The sequence below is a fragment of the Scatophagus argus genome, chromosome 16 (assembly GCF_020382885.2).
Source record: "Scatophagus argus isolate fScaArg1 chromosome 16, fScaArg1.pri, whole genome shotgun sequence".
NCBI lineage: Eukaryota > Metazoa > Chordata > Actinopteri > Scatophagidae > Scatophagus > Scatophagus argus.
In genome coordinates, this window is record NC_058508.1 from 11,239,920 (window position 1) to 11,258,581 (window position 18,662).

The 18,662-nt window shown below is 41.1% G+C and overlaps 1 protein-coding gene across 5 annotated transcripts in view; it reads right to left on the reverse strand.

Moving 5' to 3' along the window:
- Positions 1-6,993, reverse strand: part of tnrc6c1 (trinucleotide repeat containing adaptor 6C1) — a 44,611-nt gene extending 37,618 nt beyond the window's left edge. For all 5 annotated transcript variants that reach the window (XR_006845547.1, XM_046414094.1, XM_046414093.1 and 2 more), the window contains exon 1: positions 6,865-6,993. The gene's annotated coding sequence lies outside the window, so the exon portion shown is untranslated. The remainder of the gene's footprint in view (positions 1-6,864) is intronic.
- Positions 6,994-18,662: the final 11,669 nt, after the last annotated feature.

Below are 18,662 nucleotides of genomic sequence, written 5' to 3' on the forward strand. Positions count from 1 at the left end.
GTGGTAATACAACCACAGACAAGAATGTGACTTTGTTTTGCATTTCACTTATTTCTTGACTGTGGTGTCTGAATCGTGCAAACTGTGCATGTGTGTGTCTTTAAGGTTGGTGGTCATTAGGGTTGGCTCTGGAAACCATTAGGGAGGCCTTGCAGGTCTACTATAGTGGAGCCAATGACGAGGCCCCTGTTCTTTAGTTTACATACCCAGGTGGGGTGACAGAACTCAACACAACTATATGAGTGAGCCACAGAAAAAAAGATACATACTCTGGATCATAAACGTTTTAAGGCACACTTTTCATCTGTTGACAAAGTCTCTACATCTACCTCGTAATAGTCTATACCTTCTCTACCCAGTCTTGAGACGAAAACAGTTCAAAACAGAAACACACACGCTTGGCATTGTCAGACGAAAACCACCCGACAATGCTCCATTGTTTAATGTGCAAGCGCATCCAGCTGAGAGCTCCTCTATATCCATTCCAATCCCCTACACAGAAAAACAAAAATAAAAGTTTGAACCTAGATCTTTAAAGGACAGAAGAGGAGAAGATGAACCAGCCTGGAAAAATACATAAATGGGAATCAAGTTCCATGAACCCTAAACGTGAAAGTGCACACAAAACCATCAGGCTTTTCTCCTGTCATGCCTATGCTGCTGCAGGCGACAGTGGTGTGTGCCATTGCCTGGCAACAAGCACTCCCCGAGGCCCTGGTGAGTAGTCAGGTGGAGACAGACTTCGCCCTTAAGCACTGCACTGAAATCAGTGAAACTGAAGCACAAATCTGAGCTTATAATCAAGCAATTGAGTCAGGGTTGGGAACATGTCATGAGAGTGCAGGTTCAGGAGAAGGGTATTAAAAAACAAACAAACCAACAAAAGACAGCAATGTCCATTTTCCCTGTCCTAACTGCTCTTTCTTGGCCTTAATGGCAAATGTAATAAGTTCAGCCAAAAACTGTAGAAGATCATTTCTAAAACATAAGAAAACAACAACGACCATGGCAACTAAAGTTACAGCTACAGATTACTGGGCCTGATGGAAATAGCAAAGGAGTGAGCCATCTTCTTCCTTCCCATATCTGTTAAGAGATGCATATGTGCAGCACCAATCAGACACTTGCAAACAAATTAACACTGAACCCTAGTTTATAATGTAATATTGTTTTTTACTGACACCAAGGTCTTTCAGATATTGTGGTATGAAACCAACATTATCAACACTGCCAACGTTGCAAAACATTTGAGCTACACTGGCTGGGAGTTTCACTGGTCCTAATTAAGAGGGTTACAAACTGTCACCTGATTTTCAAAGTAGGATACACTCAATTAACTATTGTTTTCTGCAAGTCCAAAAGGAGCTGACAGGAGTACTAATGAAAGGTTCAGCGTGTAGAATAAAATACAAAGGAGGGTGACAGGTTAGACCATGTAATAAACCATATGAGTACCAATCTTCCATATCATGTCTAATAATCAGGCTTATAGCTGTAATAGTAAAGGTGCATCTTCACTATACATTAATGTACATTTTGCATAGGTTACAACATCTGTAACCTGGTTTGAAGTTCACGATAATGTGCGATTAAATACTTCAGTCTTGTATCTTGGTATACTTCTTCTGTGGACTATGTAGACCTGTTTTTCCAATATGATCTTGTAAAGTATGCAGCAACGTTTTGTGATGCCACCATCTCCCAGACTGCAGCTAGGAAACAGGTGACAAAGGTTTGCCAACGTGAAGCCTCCCATTCACTGCAAAGATTAGACCACACAATATATTCAATCAATTATTTTCTGTTCTTTAACACTGCTGTCACTTGTGGAAAAACTATTATAGTTCAGTATTTCAGGAATCCAACTAAAGTATTGCTACTATTACATTTCTCAGTGGGAAACTTGTGCAATTTGCATTCTGAGTACATTAGGTTACACTGTTAGTATAAAGTCTCTCTTTGCATCATTTCAAATGGCCAGTGGATCAGTAACATGCAAATCACACAGTGAAAGAAAGACACAAACAACTAAATAAATAAACAGGCAACTGGAATCAACCCAGAAACCTCATTAGCATGCATGCATGCATGCATAAAAGTTGAAGATCAACTCTACGCAGCCATGGCCACAACAAATGTTTAATATATTTTTGTGATTTAGTTAATGTCATGGCTGTCATTAATTAAACACATCAACCTGAGTCAAGTTCAACAACAAATTCAATTAATCCCATTTTGTTAATAATAGATCACAAAAATCTTTGTGAGTCATCTACCAATCTGACCTCTGATCTCGAAGGAGTCCACAATCTATTATTGTGGCAACTCAGAGAAATCACAATATCTAATGCCCTCTTTATTCTGTTTCCAAACTTCACACCACCTCATTGCTGATCTGTGCTGTGAATACACAATTAGAGTGTTGTACCCAATTGGATAGCTATGCTGATTGGATGAATTCATTTTCATGGCTCTTCCTTGTGTGATGGATTGTAAAAACGTAATGTGAGCTATAGCTAGCAACATGGCCGTAAAAAAAAAACTATCTTTAATAAAATATTGTGTATAATGGTGAAAAGGAAGAAATTCATGAGCTAAATGCATGAGTCTGGCTATAGTCAACAGGACATTTCAAAATTGAGAAAAAAAGATCACAATTCAGATGTGGAACATAACAGAGATAAAACAGATCATAATATTTTTTAGCCAGACCGCCTACCCCTACTCACTCACTGTGCTGAGCTAGCTCAACACAAAAACACACCACTTGCATACACCTAACCACCCATTCACACCATTAAGACTCATTTTTACCTCCAAGAAGCTGGATATGGAACCTGCTGGTGCAGCTGCCATGCTAAATATAGCTGGAGCTGCTCCTTTCAAAGGCATCAGTGGGGTTTGTGTCATGTAGGATCAGAGGATAAGAGAGATGCTCCAGTTAATGTGAGCTGCTGTCGGCCTCCAACCCGGATGAAGAGAGTGAGTGCCGAGCAAAGTGTCAAAATGATTTCAGTTTAAGAAACATTTGGTCCCTGAGCAGGACAGAGAGTCTCTCTCACGAAGGGCTGTCGTTTAATTTACAAACATCTGCCTGGCTCGGACAGATGCACATCCATCGGACTCAAGAGTGCTGACTGCTGGGGAGATGGGGAGGATGCAGGAATGGTACCTCCTGCCCATTTGGATGCTGCAGCATCGCAGAAATAAGACAAAACTCCTCATATTATATATTCAAATTACTGTCAATTCCAATGAGCCTTTTTATCAAATGTAGATAAGTACACTCATAATGATAACATAAAATCCATTCTAAAAATAAACTGAATTACACAGAGGAGGCTACAACAGTGTAGTTTTCATTTAATGTTTACCCGTGGTGGCGGGCTGAGCTACGTCATGAGCAGCCATTTGTGGCGGGGAAGCACAACTCGTGTCAATATGAAGGACGTAGGTCAATGAGCTCAGCTTTGTTGTGGAATTACATCCTCCTGTCAGAACAACAGGATTAGAGCTTGGTGTCCCTCTTTAAACCAGATACTCACTCTGCTGACAAAAGGAAGGTAAAAAGAAGAAAAAAGAAAACAGTCAGACTGAGGAGAGACCAAGGACAACATAATAAAGCAGGTGTAAAATTTGTAGAAAACTGAGTGGAGATGGAGAGGAAAGAGAGTCAACGCGTGCAAGGTGAACTGTGGATATGTAAATGCCTCGCTGCCCCACATAGGAGCAATGAAGATTGGGGGGGGGGGCTACAACTGATGGGGCTAGTTTGTGTGTATGTGTGAGCGATGGGGGAAGGGGTGCTAGACAGCAGTCGCTGGGCACAGAGCCAGGAATGCCATTGCTGCAAGCCAAACAAGAGCACGGCGAGCCCTCGGGAGAACGCTCACTAGCAACCACAGCAGCAGCCGCCACTGCTATGGCAGAATGTGCAGCCCGCTCTGTTTCTGTGCACAATCGCACTTTAGGGAAACACGTTTTTTTTTTAAAAACTTGCTCTGAGGAACCCCCGATATGGCAGAGTTCGAGAGGTTTTCAAATGCACCACCTTAGACCGACAATGAAGACAAACCCGAAAACATAACAAATAGCTAAAGACCAAGTTAGTACTACCTTTTGAATTGTGTGAGGGTTTAGAAACTGCTGGGTAAGCACTGACAAAGTCCTTGCGCTCTGCAAAGAGGATTGCACTCTCTAAAGTACTTGAAGCTATTCTCAGTATAGTCATGTTAATGCTTTCTGACCCGGCTTGACGACAAGGAAAAGAGAAACTTATGCTGCACTACTGGCACTCTGAACTGGCCCTAAAATAACTTGCATGGACACACTCCAACACAACTGCCTCCAGTCCAAATGTCTGCTCCAAAAGTAAAGGGAACATTTTCACAATTTATTGGCACAACAGATCAAAGAGAACCCCTAACAAACATCTTATTAAACTCCAATCATGTAACTTTTCTCATTTTTTCCACATTTGTTTTAATAAATCTTGAAAAAACAGAAAATCTGTCTCTGTGTGAAGTATGAGGGTGCACGTGAGGGAGAGCTCACATAACTCTGAGCAACATCACGTGTCGCTGATTTTTATTTCTGCAAAAGACAACTAGGTTTATGCCTTAAAGTAGCATTTATCTTAAAATAATGCCAAAGGTCTGACACACTATTTCAGAAAATTTGAATTTAATAGTGAAAATGATAGACGGATTGCTAACTGCACTAAAGTAGGGGCGGGCAATCTGATGATTTTGGAATGATCTCTAAGGTATCCACAGTCTACTTTTCAGGTGAATTGTACACATTGCAGTATTTAATGTCCTCATGCTTCAGTTTTCAAACTTCACATAGTCTCACTGATGAGCAAATTTGCACTACATGAACATACCGATAAAGTGATGTAACCAACCAAAGGCTATGCTGACTGGACAAATTACTTCACAGGCTCTTCCTTGGGTGACTGTTTTAAACAATGCAACATGATTACAGCTAGTGGCACGGCAGACGAGAAGCTTTTGCGAAAAATGAAGGAGCTTCAATGCAGTAATACTTTAATGGTGCTAATTGAGAAATTCATAGGTTATTTTTGTCTGGCTATAGTCTACAGGGCATTTCAGAATTGAGAAAAAAAACTGCAATTTAAATTGTAGATCGTGATTGTGACTGAATAGACTATGATATTACTTACTGTCTAAATCACTCAACCCCACTCTAAACTAGTCAGTACAAAAATATTAAGGTCTAGCATTCAAAAACCCACACAGAATGGATAGAAACAGTAATCAAGCAAACTTAAAAAACTTTAAAAAAAACTTCAAAACAGAAATTTGTTTCTTTCAGCAATAAACTTGCTTTTCACAGAATGCAAGCTCATCATTTCCACTGAGGACTCTAGCTAGACATCTAAACACTGACACCAAACAACCCACCAACCCAGATGACACAATCTGGCAAAATGTCCCTCAGCCCACTAGTCCACAGTGTTATGCAAAAAGCCATTGAGTGTATTGAACTGAAAGTGAGGATATGAGCTAAGCCTTATAGTAATCACAGTATTTAGAGGCCTGTTTTTGTGATCAAGCCCCCTTTGGTGCCTCTCTGTGAATACACACTGCCTCTTTCAGAGGCATGGGTGCTGACTGGGGCCCCTGACCCGACAGGGACAGAAAAGACCCCCCCCCCCCCACCACCCCCACCATCTCTTCATCCTTTGCCAGGCCCAGGCCCAAATTAGGGACTCTAACACATTAGTAAAATCAGCCACTCTCAAAGCTTACGTCAGCCTGCCCTCTACATGCATCTGGGCGCTGGCATTCCCAGTCTGCACACACAGCCTTGTCCACTGGGACTGTGTGTCACTGCAGGATATCAAGTTGCAGGGAGAGAGACTAGCAATGATGGTTGTCTCTATGGTGAAAGGAATACAGGAAGCAATCACTGAGGCATCCTATCTCAAGGTTTACTCTCTCTACCGCTCTAACCATAGACAGAGGAGTTAGATTTCCAACAGATACAGTTTATAAATTATTAAGTAGTCTTGCTACAATTTCAATAACCATACCAAGGTTGTGTCAAAGCAGTGATACCGCAGCTAAGACAGAGGTATCTAATTTCAGCATTTGTATTTGCTGCATAAAAAGTAGTCACTCCAACACTTCTGTTTAAGTGAAGGCCAGGAGGTACCAAAGTAGTGGCTATTTAGTGAGCAGGATGGACTAGCTGAAATAGAAAGAGAGAGGCTGAATGGATAAGATGCAGGGCCAACAACTGATTGTAGTAAATGAAACTAGTAAAAGCAACCTTATGTGGACATGACTCCAGTGATTAAACTCGGCATGCTAATAGGTTTACTCCCAATCAGGTGATGCATGTTAGATCCAGGCAGCTTTATCCGCAGCATGGAGCATGTTTTGAAAGAATGTGCTGCTCCAACATTCATTTCAACTCTCCTACACACCAACGCAACAGCAAGCGTTCAACCGCCTGCCAAGCTCAAGCTACTACAAATACGACAACTCACCAAGCAGCAACACAGGGTGCCCTTGAATCATTTGAACTGTAAAGCCACGGTGCTGGTTTAGACCAAGTTCCTCTCAAGGCACGATCAAGAAAACCCACGAAATACGTGCTGAGGTTAGCAACCCATGTACTAACTAAAAATAATGACGGAAATGTCACCGACAACTACCATAAAGAGCACTCGCTGCGAAGAAAACACTGATGTCAAAGTGGACTCAGAGGAAAATATTTTCACTCCCATAACAGCTGCCAAATTTAGCTTCCAAATAACCGCATTTTTCCATGAGGGGAAAGCGGCAAGGTGCATATGTGTTGTGCTAAGCGCCCAACAGGATTAATAAATCTTACCATGAAGCGTTCAGGAGATTCTCGTTTGCGGAGGAGCCTGTGCAGCCATTTTGTAGTAACTGACCGGAGCAGCAGCTCGAGACGGTTGAATCGGTGGTAACGGGGGGAGGGGAGGAGCCTCAATGTGCCACGTGACCTTCAATAACAAAACAAACTGGTAGCACTTTCCGAAGCTCCACCCCAGGCGTTTCCATGACAACTGCAGCCCTTCCATCACTCCCCTGCTCTGCACTGATGCTGTTCAGCTTGCAGCTGTGTGGTCTTTTGCCCCTTGTCCTGTCCCCTGCTATATGCAGCTAAATAAGAAATTTAGCAGGTTTACGAGTCAACAAACTACATGTGAAAAGCGCATTGTCATATGGGGATGAAAAGAATTTCAGTCTGCAGTTTGTGCGACATGGAACCTGTGTTATGTTTTTACACCAATAGAGGGCACAATTTCTTCTATAAACCAATGTTCGTGCTTCACTCTATACTGTGCTACTATTATGGTGTCATTTTTTTATTTTCTGTCACTTTACAGGCACTGTGGTGAAGACAAATCTGCAGTGGTACTCAGCTACTGTACTTAAGTACAATTCTGGGGTACCTCTGCTTTATTGTATTATTTCTATTTTAAGCTATTTCGTACTTCTATTCCACTACATTTAGTATGTGACAACTAAAATAATTAGTTATGGATTATGGTTTTCCATAAAAAATGAATGGTGTGCATTATTAAAGACCTTTGTGGCTCGTGAAATCATGCAAAAAACAGTCATGTTTCAGAAGTATGAGTTGTTAAGAAACATCTACTCATTTGAATTCTTAGGTGGTTTCATTTAATATTTGTCCACAGCTCAAAGTGATAAAAATATCCAATACTTCAACAGTCACAAAGGAAGTTTTTCAGCAGACGAGTTGCCCTAGTTTTACTTTTGAATTTGTAATTTTGCTGATAATACTTGTATACTTAGAAGGGGTTTTGAACAGAATAATTTTGTTTGAAGTACAACATTTAAACAATTTTTAAATTGCTACTATTACTTAGGAAAAGGATTGGGTTACGGCTTCCACCAATTGTTTTCATATTGATATTTGTGGACTTAATTTTGTCATAATGTTTGCAGCATGTTTTGAATCATTGGCAGTTTGTGTAAACCTTTTAACCTTGTTCGCAACATTTATTCTCTTAACCCACTTTGGACGTGTTAGCAGTACATTAATGAGGATAGAAACAGGGCAAATGGGGGAAATCCATGAAATCCATGAAATCCATGTGTCCATTGTGGTAGCTGACAAGGTCCTACCAGTGTTTGAAAGCACCTGGAAACTTTCCTTGTTCCATCCATTTTTCACCTGTTCCTGTTTAAGGTTCCTTTTCTTATACAAATTGAGGGACTGATGATAGAAAGTGTTGTATGTTATAAAGATCTTAAAGCCCCATGAGCAAAGTTTGCGATTTTGGGCTGCAGAAACACCTCACTTCACCTGACATGAGGACAAACTCCACACACGTCACATGGAAACATAACAGCTTTTGCTTTTTTTCTATGCTAAATTTCTGACTTTTGTCTTGCTGTCTCGTTAACTGATGAGAAACATATACAAATGCACTGTAATCAAATGAAAAAGATGGAGTTTTATCGTCAGTGTTGCCTTCACTGGGGACCGAAGTTGTTCAGTCTGTGGACACTGTAGACTGGTAGCTGGAGAGGTGCCATTTCATCTCCTCAACAGAGTCTAGTAAATCCAGTTGCAACAATGGTACAGTAATTAGATCTCACAAATTTCTTCTACATTTCAAGTGCAATAGTGCAACCAGAGATAAGCCTATGCAAACATTGATGGATTAATGGATGAGCTTTAAACTGCCATATTCAGATCTATTTTCAATAGTGTGCTACTGTATTCTACAAGTCAATATGTTTGTCACCTCAGAGTGAGAAAATCCCTCTGTGCATGACTCAGTGGAAACCTTATCTCCACCATCGAACTGAGGAGAAACAAATACGATTGGGGTGCCTTCCAGGCCAATATATCACCACTCAATGAGCCAGATCTGGAGCTGAATAAATACCCTTCTCTGTATCTCATTATCAGACACTCAAGTCCACTCTAAATGAGACTCCAGTGGCATCTGATGGGGAAATGAATATGGAAACATCAAATGGTGAACACCCACAAGATATAACTATGAATCTGATTACAAAGCAGGGTGATCACTAACATGTGCTTGCAATTACACAACCATCTGTACTTAGTGTCACTGGCATATGGATTATAGTGTCACCCACATCTGGATAATCGCAAAGATATGCATTACACTGACGTTGGCAAAACACAATTATTCAGTCTACAAGATGATTGAGTATAAGGGGAGAAGTGTGTGGAGAAGGAGAAGAGTGGAGGCACTAATTATGCACAATGGTGATGAATCTTCCGTGTGTCGTGATATAAATAATCTACTGGCTGAATCCTTTTTAAACTTTGGGTTATTTCCATGGTGTAACTCTGACCAGATACTGGATGATACCCTCGTCTTGGGACTCTATACTTGATAATTAAAAGATCTATTCAAAAATATTGAGATCCTGCATTTTCTTGCATTTTAGCTGAAATGAAAATGATTATAGTCTGAACTGTAACGTGATTTTTGCATATTTGTAAATTCAGGTTGTTTCGTGATTTAGTGTACTGTACTATGTTATATATTATATTCATGCCTCTGTATAGTTACAGTGTGTTATTCCTGATGCTGTTAAATGAAGCTTCACAACCCCTCACTTCAACTCACTTCTGTAATTGTAGCATATAAGGATTCAAGGATTCAAGGAGTTTTATTGTCATTTCACACATGTAGAAACATGAGGTGGAACGAAATTAGTTTCCCCGGTCCTGGTACAAGCCCAATAACCTACAAAATACCTAATGCTAAATATAAAACAACACTATATAAATATAAAAACAACCAGAATAAAAAGATATAAACAGTGAACAGGGCTATAAGATGTAAGATGGAACCGTGAAGGAGTAGATATTTAAGACAAATGGTTCCTCTTCTTCACTATGTACTCCCATTTATTTGTCCCCCTGAGCAGGTAGATTTGGGTCAGCCAGTGATATTGAATCTGAGAAAAAGCAGCCTATTGTTAGTAGCTACAGTGCAGGGGCAGTAAGATAGTTTATATGTAATTATGCTTTGAACTTTGTTCAGTTTGTACTCCTTTACTTGTTAACCTGTTTAATACCAATACAAAACAAACAAAGAAACAAAAAACAATACAATATACAGATGCTGATGTGGCTGAATGGTATATTGCACACCTTCATGAGACATTATGTGGAAAGTCCAACCTTGCTGTCTCCAATGGGGATGGGGACAGCAAGTCGTGATCAGTGCACACACACACAGTCAGTGTGAATGTGAGAAATTCAATTATGACCCCTCTGTCTGGCGAAGGGTAAAGTTCAATGGTGAGATTGTTACCATATCAACTAACACCCCCCCCTCCCAAGGGAAATGCAGGAGGGGTCAATCAAAGTGTCATTTCATACCAGAGAGGACGCATGTCCAAGAGGCCTATTGGTTGCAGAGAGACATTTGTATTGATTCAGTGAATGGTAATGAGTTGGAAACACAATTTATGATGTATTCATTTAGAGGCAGGTATACCAAAGCTGTCTCAGGAGGTTCATGCTTGTTTCATTTTTGCACATGTATAACAGTAACCTAAGATATAAATTATTTGAAAAATTTATGCAGATGGAATATCTGTGCTCATTGTCAGCATGTTCGTTTAGTCACGTGCAAATTTGGGGTATTTGTACTAAAGCTGTAAGTGTGTGTGTAAGATAACGTTCCATTATCAAACAGTCTTAAGTTCTAAACATTTACCAAAATTTGGGGTGTGTAAAACTTTGCAGGTGAAGATAACATTTCTACAGAGCCTTCGTCTCCTTTTCCTCTTTGTCTGATTTGATGCACTATTCCAACATGAGAGCAGTCATCTGAAAACCACTGGAGGCTGCACAACGCTGAGCTAAATATTGGAAGAGACGACAGGTGACAGTGTAGTTGCCTGAAGCGTGTCCATTAGAGTAACCTAATGATGACGTGTTTTATGTCAGTATCAGTCTTCTGCAAACAGTAGGGAGTCCATCAACATGGGTCTGACATGATACAGAACCACTTTCTCTGAGGTATTTCTAGTGTTTTAGTCCCAACCCCCCCCCCCAAAAAAAACAGTATTTATGCTCAACTTAGCATCCCGTTTGTACCAAATTTGACCTCTCTTACAGCATAGCAGTCATGTTAATGCTTCTGTCACTGATGTTTAAGTTCCAAATAAGAAAAGACTAGATTAGTTTGAATGATACATCACCACGCTTTACCTCAAAGATTGTGCAGTAATTGAAAGTGAGATAAGTGATGGTGCTTTGCAGCTAATCAGACATGAGCTGTGTGGGTGGGCATTAGCCCCCCACAAAGACTGTGTTGTATTAGCAGAGCAGCACTCAGCACTAATCAGATTTATGGCATGCATAAACATAATTGTGGATTCAATTGAACAATTAAATTACGGCAAACATTAATTTGCCTTCTCAATGCTTGCTTTTTTATGCTTTCTGTCCCCACGCTTTCTGATTCTTTGTCATGCCTAAAATACTTTTTTACCTCCATTTCCTCTTATGAATCATCATTAAGCACATGTGTGCAGACATGCAAAGAAATATGAAACACATCGATCCCTAACACAAACAGAGGAAGAGATGACAAAGTAATCTGCTATAAAAGCTTGTCTGTTTGTTATCCATCAAAGCAAGTGCATCTCATCGCCAACTACACCTACCAAGGTCACTCGCTGTTTGGGATGGATGTGGACGGTGATGACTGTGCTACAGTGTCGAAAGTGTCACCCCACCCAACAGCTGTGATCGTTCCTTTTTCTGTTAAGATGGGATTAAAGTCCTTGAGGGCAGAGATATGAATCTCTTATAACATAATGAATCTTTTCTAGTGAGTAAATAGACACTTGGACCAACAATGCATATTCGATATTTGTCTGCCACTCATGATTATATACACTGAAAACAGGAGAGAGTGACTGGTGCACGGACCGGTCTTTCACCTGAAACAAAGAATGTGAAGATGTGTTTTAAATCCATCACATGATAAACTAATTTCCGTCAACAACAGCATCACACAGAATACCTCTGTAAGACAACTAATTTAATACAGGAAAGGAACAATGTCATATGTACTGCATATCCTCATCTAGTGCTTTAATGTTACTGGTAGCATTACTGGGTGGAATAATACTGTAATAGTAATAGTTGCTACACACACGCACACACCATCCTCTACTCCCCGCACCATCCATGTGTCAGAGTGATGAATGTCTCCTTCCTGTGAGTGACCTCCAAGGTCAGCAGTAGTGGGACAAATGCAGCCTGGCTGCCTCATTTCCCCTGCAGCCACAGCAAGGTAACAGCTCAGGAATAATTCACCACTGGCTGCAGCACTAATAGCAAATGTAATCCGACTGGCTGAGGTGCTCCAGCAGTGTAGCTGTGCTGGACTAGAAGAGGGTGGGTTGAAAGGATGATTGTTTTTCATGCTGGACCATTCAGCCTGTGTACATATGCACAAGTGTCTGCTGCAGCACGTTTATGTCGAGCTGCATAAAGCCTGTGCTACACCGCATCATGACACAGAGCGCTGCACTTACATCACTTTCAAGTCTGCCATCTACCGAGGTGACAATTCAGCAGACTGCTGGTATTCATGTACATATGAAAGCATGCTGAGCACACTACATGCTTCACTACACACCTGCAGTCACATTTAAAGGAGACAGTGAGAGCATTAAACTAAAAATGCAACTGAAATAAAGTGAGGAGTCGATCAGTCACAACCTAGGCTAAAGTGCTGTAGTATTAGAAAGCAAAACTCCATATGCTTGTGCCAAAAGACCCATTTGTTCCATTCCATCATGTATGCCACCTCTGCCTTGGGATGTGCCTGTAAATTATACATAAGTATGTCATTACGCACAGAAGCCAATGACAGAGGCCTAATGAATATGGGCAGCGTTGCCGTCTACAGCATCCCCTCGCTGGAGAGATTCTATCTAGGCCACAGCATCAATCTTCCTGTCAGCTCTGTGGCAACCACTATCTATGCCTTGCTATCATAAACAGATATATTATTCATGAATTAGCATTATTGTCCACTTAATTATTCAGCAGGTCTTAATCATCTGGCAGATAATCTATTGTAGGTCATGGGAAATTAGATGAGGAAAGATAACGTTGTTTCAAGAGTCTCACCATCTTGAGGCGAGTGAGTGTGTTCTGCTTGAGTGCTTATGAATTTATGAGAGGTGAAGGATGTTTTGGGAGAATTATTTCCGTTATTGGTAAAAAAACAAAACAAAAAAAAAAAACGGTACAAAAGGAAGGATAAAGTGCTTTTCAAGGCTGATTGATTAGTGGAGCAATAAGGATGATTTCAGAAATCTTCCGTCAGTGAGGGTAAAGACTGTCCTCAAGGCAAAAACAAAGATGAGATTACCACATGTTAATGAAGTAACACAGTGGTCATTATTTGTATGCTGTTGCAACTGGATCTCAGCACACACACACACACACATAGGTAAGTTGCTCTGGTAAAAATATAAAGCTAACAGAGCCCCCCTGAACCTGAACCACCTGTCCTCCACCTCTGACTGTATGCTTTCTCCTCTGTCACCTCATCTCCCCTTCCTGAACCCATCTACCTTACCCTCTCTTTCACTCCTTGTTTTCTAGTCCAAGCACATACACCACAGAGGACGATGAATCATTCATAGCAGCACATAATGCCCTCAGCCCTCTCCTCAGAGAGGGAGAGAGAGAGAGAGAGAGACAGAAAGACAATGAGACATGCAGAGACAGAATAGAGAGAGGACAGTCGTAATAGAGAGGCTAGGAATGAAATTGGTTAAGATACAAGACAATACACTATAAGACAGATTAAATAGATGTAACTGATTGGTAGTAGCATTGGAAGTTGTAGGGAGGTTGGATGAGACAATTTAATAAGATGTGATTCACTGATATGGATGATTTTCATATAGTACATCATTTTTGCATTTAATAATACCTCAGGTCAAGCTTCTTTTATTTAAATAAGATGTCTATAGACGTATGCCCATGTTCATGCAGTGTACTGTAACATGTGGTATGAAGCTGTGTGAGCAATGAGCAGCAGTAGGAGTCAACACAAAGAGCTTATCAAAATTCAGTAAAAGATTTTAAGAATGATATACATTCAGTGACATACATTTCCAGTTCCCCACTTTGAAAACCCCTTTCTGGTTACAGAAAGCTATCAAAAACTCCACCTTTTCCAAAGCACCTTTTATCAACACTACTTATCATATGTGTACATTTGAATGGATTTTAAACCGGATAATATTTAACACTATTAATTATAAATAGGTGGATACTGTTTCAGTTGTTTCATGCCTGAGTGGCACAGTAGTGCAGTGGTTAGCACTGTTGCTTCACAGCAAGAGGTTCAAATCCAGGTCTGGGTCCTGGATCTGAGTTTGTATAGTCTCCGTGTACATGCATAGGTTTTCTCCAGGTACTCATGGCTTCCTCCCACAATCCCCAAAACATGTACATTAGGTTAATTGGCTACTTTGCTCCTAGGTGTGAGTGTGGACATGTGTGGTTGTCTGCCTTTTGTGTGTCAGCCCTGCGACTGACTTGCGAACAGTCCAGGGTGTACCCTGCATCTCGCCTGTAGTCAGCTGGGACAGGCTCCAGCTCCTCTGCGACCTTGATGGGTAAAGCAGTATAGAAAATGGATGGATGGATGGATGGATGGATGGGTGCTTGGATGTTTCATGCATTATCAGTCTTCGGACCAGTTTAATCAAGTTCTCTTTTGTACTACTAGTCAGACTGAAGAAATTAGATCCTTTAAGCTATCTCATTCAGCCATTTATTCGTCACTTTAGGCTAACTATTTGAGCTGTTTATTCATTACTTTTAGCTACCCTTTAAATTTTAAGCTTTCATACTTTTACACTATCTAGTGAATGTCATTGATGCAGAAGATCAAATTTTGAGCCGTTTGAGGAGAATTTAAGAATCTTGAAAAATGCTAAATAGTACTGTTGATAATACTGGCCAAAACACTTCATGCTTTTGAAATCTAATGAACTGGTAATTATGAGCTAATATCCTAGCAGCGACAATAAACATGACAATACTGGTGCTGAACCATCGAGAGCTCAGAAAAATCATTCCTGGCATAAAGCAGCCTGTGTGTACAGCAGCATCTGTTAAATGCACCCTGAGGATATCTATTGCTCTAACTCTGGTCAGCAGGCCTCTAAATCAACTACAGTTAGTAATACACGTAACCTCCCCGGAGACCACCCCATGTGGTGCAGCAGGGGGACTGAAACAACACACAAAGACTTCGTGCCAGAAGTGAACACATGGTCAAAGGGAGCAGCCTTGATTTCTTTCTCAGAGCAAATCTATCGTTATGTCGTTGATGTTATCAGCAGCAGGAGAGTTGAGTTGGGAGGACAGGTTAGCTGAGATAATGTTACAGTCTCCATTCTTTCATCAGCTCCATGTGGATTTCCCCAGATTGAAAAACCCACTGCACTTCTTTTCATTCCTTTTTCCACCTTTCCTCCCTTACCTTTACTCACCTATCAAAACAGCGAAAATAAAATGGCCTGTTTGGCTTACGTTATTACACTGCAGCTTCACCAGTTCATTTCTCTTGGGGGAAATTAATCAGTGAAATTAGCTGCAGCAGTATTTGGTTGCAATGCTCTTTGGTCATGATGGGACACCGTTAAAAAAAACACACAAGATCCATTTTGGAAAACACAAGATGTTCCAAATCTTCCACATCTTCTTGGCTCCAAGTCTGACTTATAGCTGTGCTTCAGAGGGAAGAACTAAAATAATCATCACACAAACATGTATGATCAATAGCAGATGTATGAATATTCTAGAATATCAAATGAGACTGAGATATCTGCAAACCTGTTCTTTTGCATGTAGCATTTAACCCGCCATTTAATCAAGAGAAAAACCCAGCAGCCTGTATGACATGTATGGTCAGATCAATGCTGGAAAGTACCTGAGAGTACTGCAGGAGGGGATGTGAGGAAAAAGTGGCACAGACAATGTTTACACGGGCAGTCATAAGCTTGTTAATGACTGGTTGTCTGGGTATTTTTGCACAGCACAGAGAAGCACAGCATATGAGATTTTGTGGACAACCTGTGTCAATAATACACAGCAATCACATATCCATGTTTGTAACTATTTCTGTCTTGGTCCTTTACATATCAAGTGCTGCACATTACGCTTCCACCAATTAGCAAAACATAACAACTTGTTTTTTGTTGCTCATCATGGACCAAAGGCAGAGAGAGAGAGAGATGTCGTGACATATCCTACTGTGAGAATGACAGAAAAGTGAAATCCACACTGACAAATGCAGCCATTACACCACAAAAGACCACAAGATGACAAGCCTCGCATGTGTGAGAGGAGTAACAAGTGCTGTTAAGTCCTCCATTACCCCCCTCCCCGCGCAACCTACAAAAGCTTACTTTTCCATCTCAAGTGTTTTCCTGTTAATGTATCCACTCACCAAGGCCTCATTCCCCATTCCTCTCTCGTCTCCCCATCTCTTATATACAAATGCCTTTAATGTCTTCATTAGGAATCTGAGGGCACTGTGTGTGTGTGTGTGTGTGTGTGTGTGTGTGTGTGTGTGTGTGTGTGTGTATTCATTCCACTGTTATCTTGACAAGCTCTCCAGCTCCTAATTGCTGCACTACAGCCGGAGCTGCTGGGACAGACCCTTTAAACTCTCACCCTGTTTTCACTCTTTTCTCTGAGGGTGGGAAATAGGGAGAGACAGGGGCAGAGAGATGAAAGGAGAGGGCTACAGAGAGAAAGAGAGAGAGTGAGATAGAGAGAGGGGACAGATGCAATGTGGGACACTGACAAATATCACATATGTAGGAGAAGAAGAACAGGCAAAATGTGAGAGGCCAGAGAAGAGAGAGGAAAAGACAGGCTGATATTGAAATATACACATAAAAAATCTGGCCTCATCTTTCTAAAGTAAAATACCTGAGACATTGTGTTAATACTATATTCATTTTCATATCAGCCTGAAAGAAAATTTCAGATCCACTTAATTTATCGTCTGGGCATGTTATGTGGTATCATCCCAAGAACAGCACAAAAAAGGAGAAAAGTCCATGAAAACAATCCACAAAAATGAGTTAATTGATTACTCTCTCAGTTAGTGCGATTCCTCACAATGAGCTTACACAGTTAAAGATATCGGATAGATTAACATGTTTATTGAAGGGTAAAGGAGAAAGAAATACTTTCAAAAACCCTGTAAGATAGCTGTGTCCAGGTGTGACAGCTATCGTTAAAATGCACATTTTTTTTTACATCAATTAGCTTGCTGGCTCATAATTATAAGTCTAAATTGAATTAGGTATTACTGAGGTTCTGACTATTTACCTTATTAAACGGGCAGGAAGAAAATCCCCTGTGCTTTCTTGTTAGCTTTTTAGGAACAGGCAGCGGCCCGACGCCTTGGCCCAAGGGGCACAGCTAACTCACTCAGCTAAGGCTCCCGCTGCTGGTTGCTATTGAAATAATGGGAATGAGATGCAGAACCTGCCAAATGGAAAATGTCAATTACTGCAGATATGTAGATATAGGCAGGAAGTGTCGGGTAGCCACGTGGAGGTGTGGCAGGGAGACGAGAGGCTGAGTAGAGGCTGGTGTGACCATCTTCATTTAACTATCGTCTGGACACAGCACACGCCTGTCTCTATCTCAGTCCCCTGTCACTGAGACAGGAATGCATAATCAGTGAAATCATGTGTCCCTCTTTTCTCTGTTACACAGTGGTGACCAGATGCTGAGTGTGAATGTGACAGGTGACAGAGAAGTGGGGGGGGGGGTGTTCTAAGGCAGTACTGATGAGTTACCCCCCAGCCTCCACCCCCATAATGCACATATTGATCCCTCTACTCTGCCCGAGCCACGATCAATACAGGCAATAAAACCAAACCCAGCAGTCTCTCTGGGGAACTGTGACAGACCCTCAGGCAAGATGTGTGTGCATGTGCACACATCTCTTTGTGTGTCAGCAGTGTAAACCTCAAGTATTTATTGGAGTGTGATATGTGTGTGTGTGTGTGTGTGTGTGTGTCCCAAAACAAATCAATCAACTGGACAGTCCTCAGTAGCTGCCATGCGCGCTTCCCTCACGAAACACTCAACATGACAAAACAGTCACTGTGCCGCATGAATGATCAGACAGGTGTCGGAGAGAAGTTGTAACGCAGCACGTTATCATCACTCATGCACGCACACATTGTGCATGAACGTGTAATTGCGCAGATGCATTTACACCTTAGAAGTGTCACATGTACACACACACATACGTGACATGAATAGACAAACAAACACGGTGAGGTACACTGCCACCAGCAGGTGAGTCAGACGTTGAGCAGTAACAACATGTACAGTGTCAGCTTTCTGATGTTGGGCCATAAAGTATTCCCAGTTATTTCATATCCCACATTCACTCTACACACAGAAAATGTTACTACCCCTGTAATATTTGACAGGGACAGCCAGCTATTAACTGGAGAGGGGCCACCTTGTATTCAGACAATAAACAGAGGAAGTCATGCGTATAGCAATATATATATATATATAAAAAATCTGGTACATTTTCCTCAATATACAGGCTT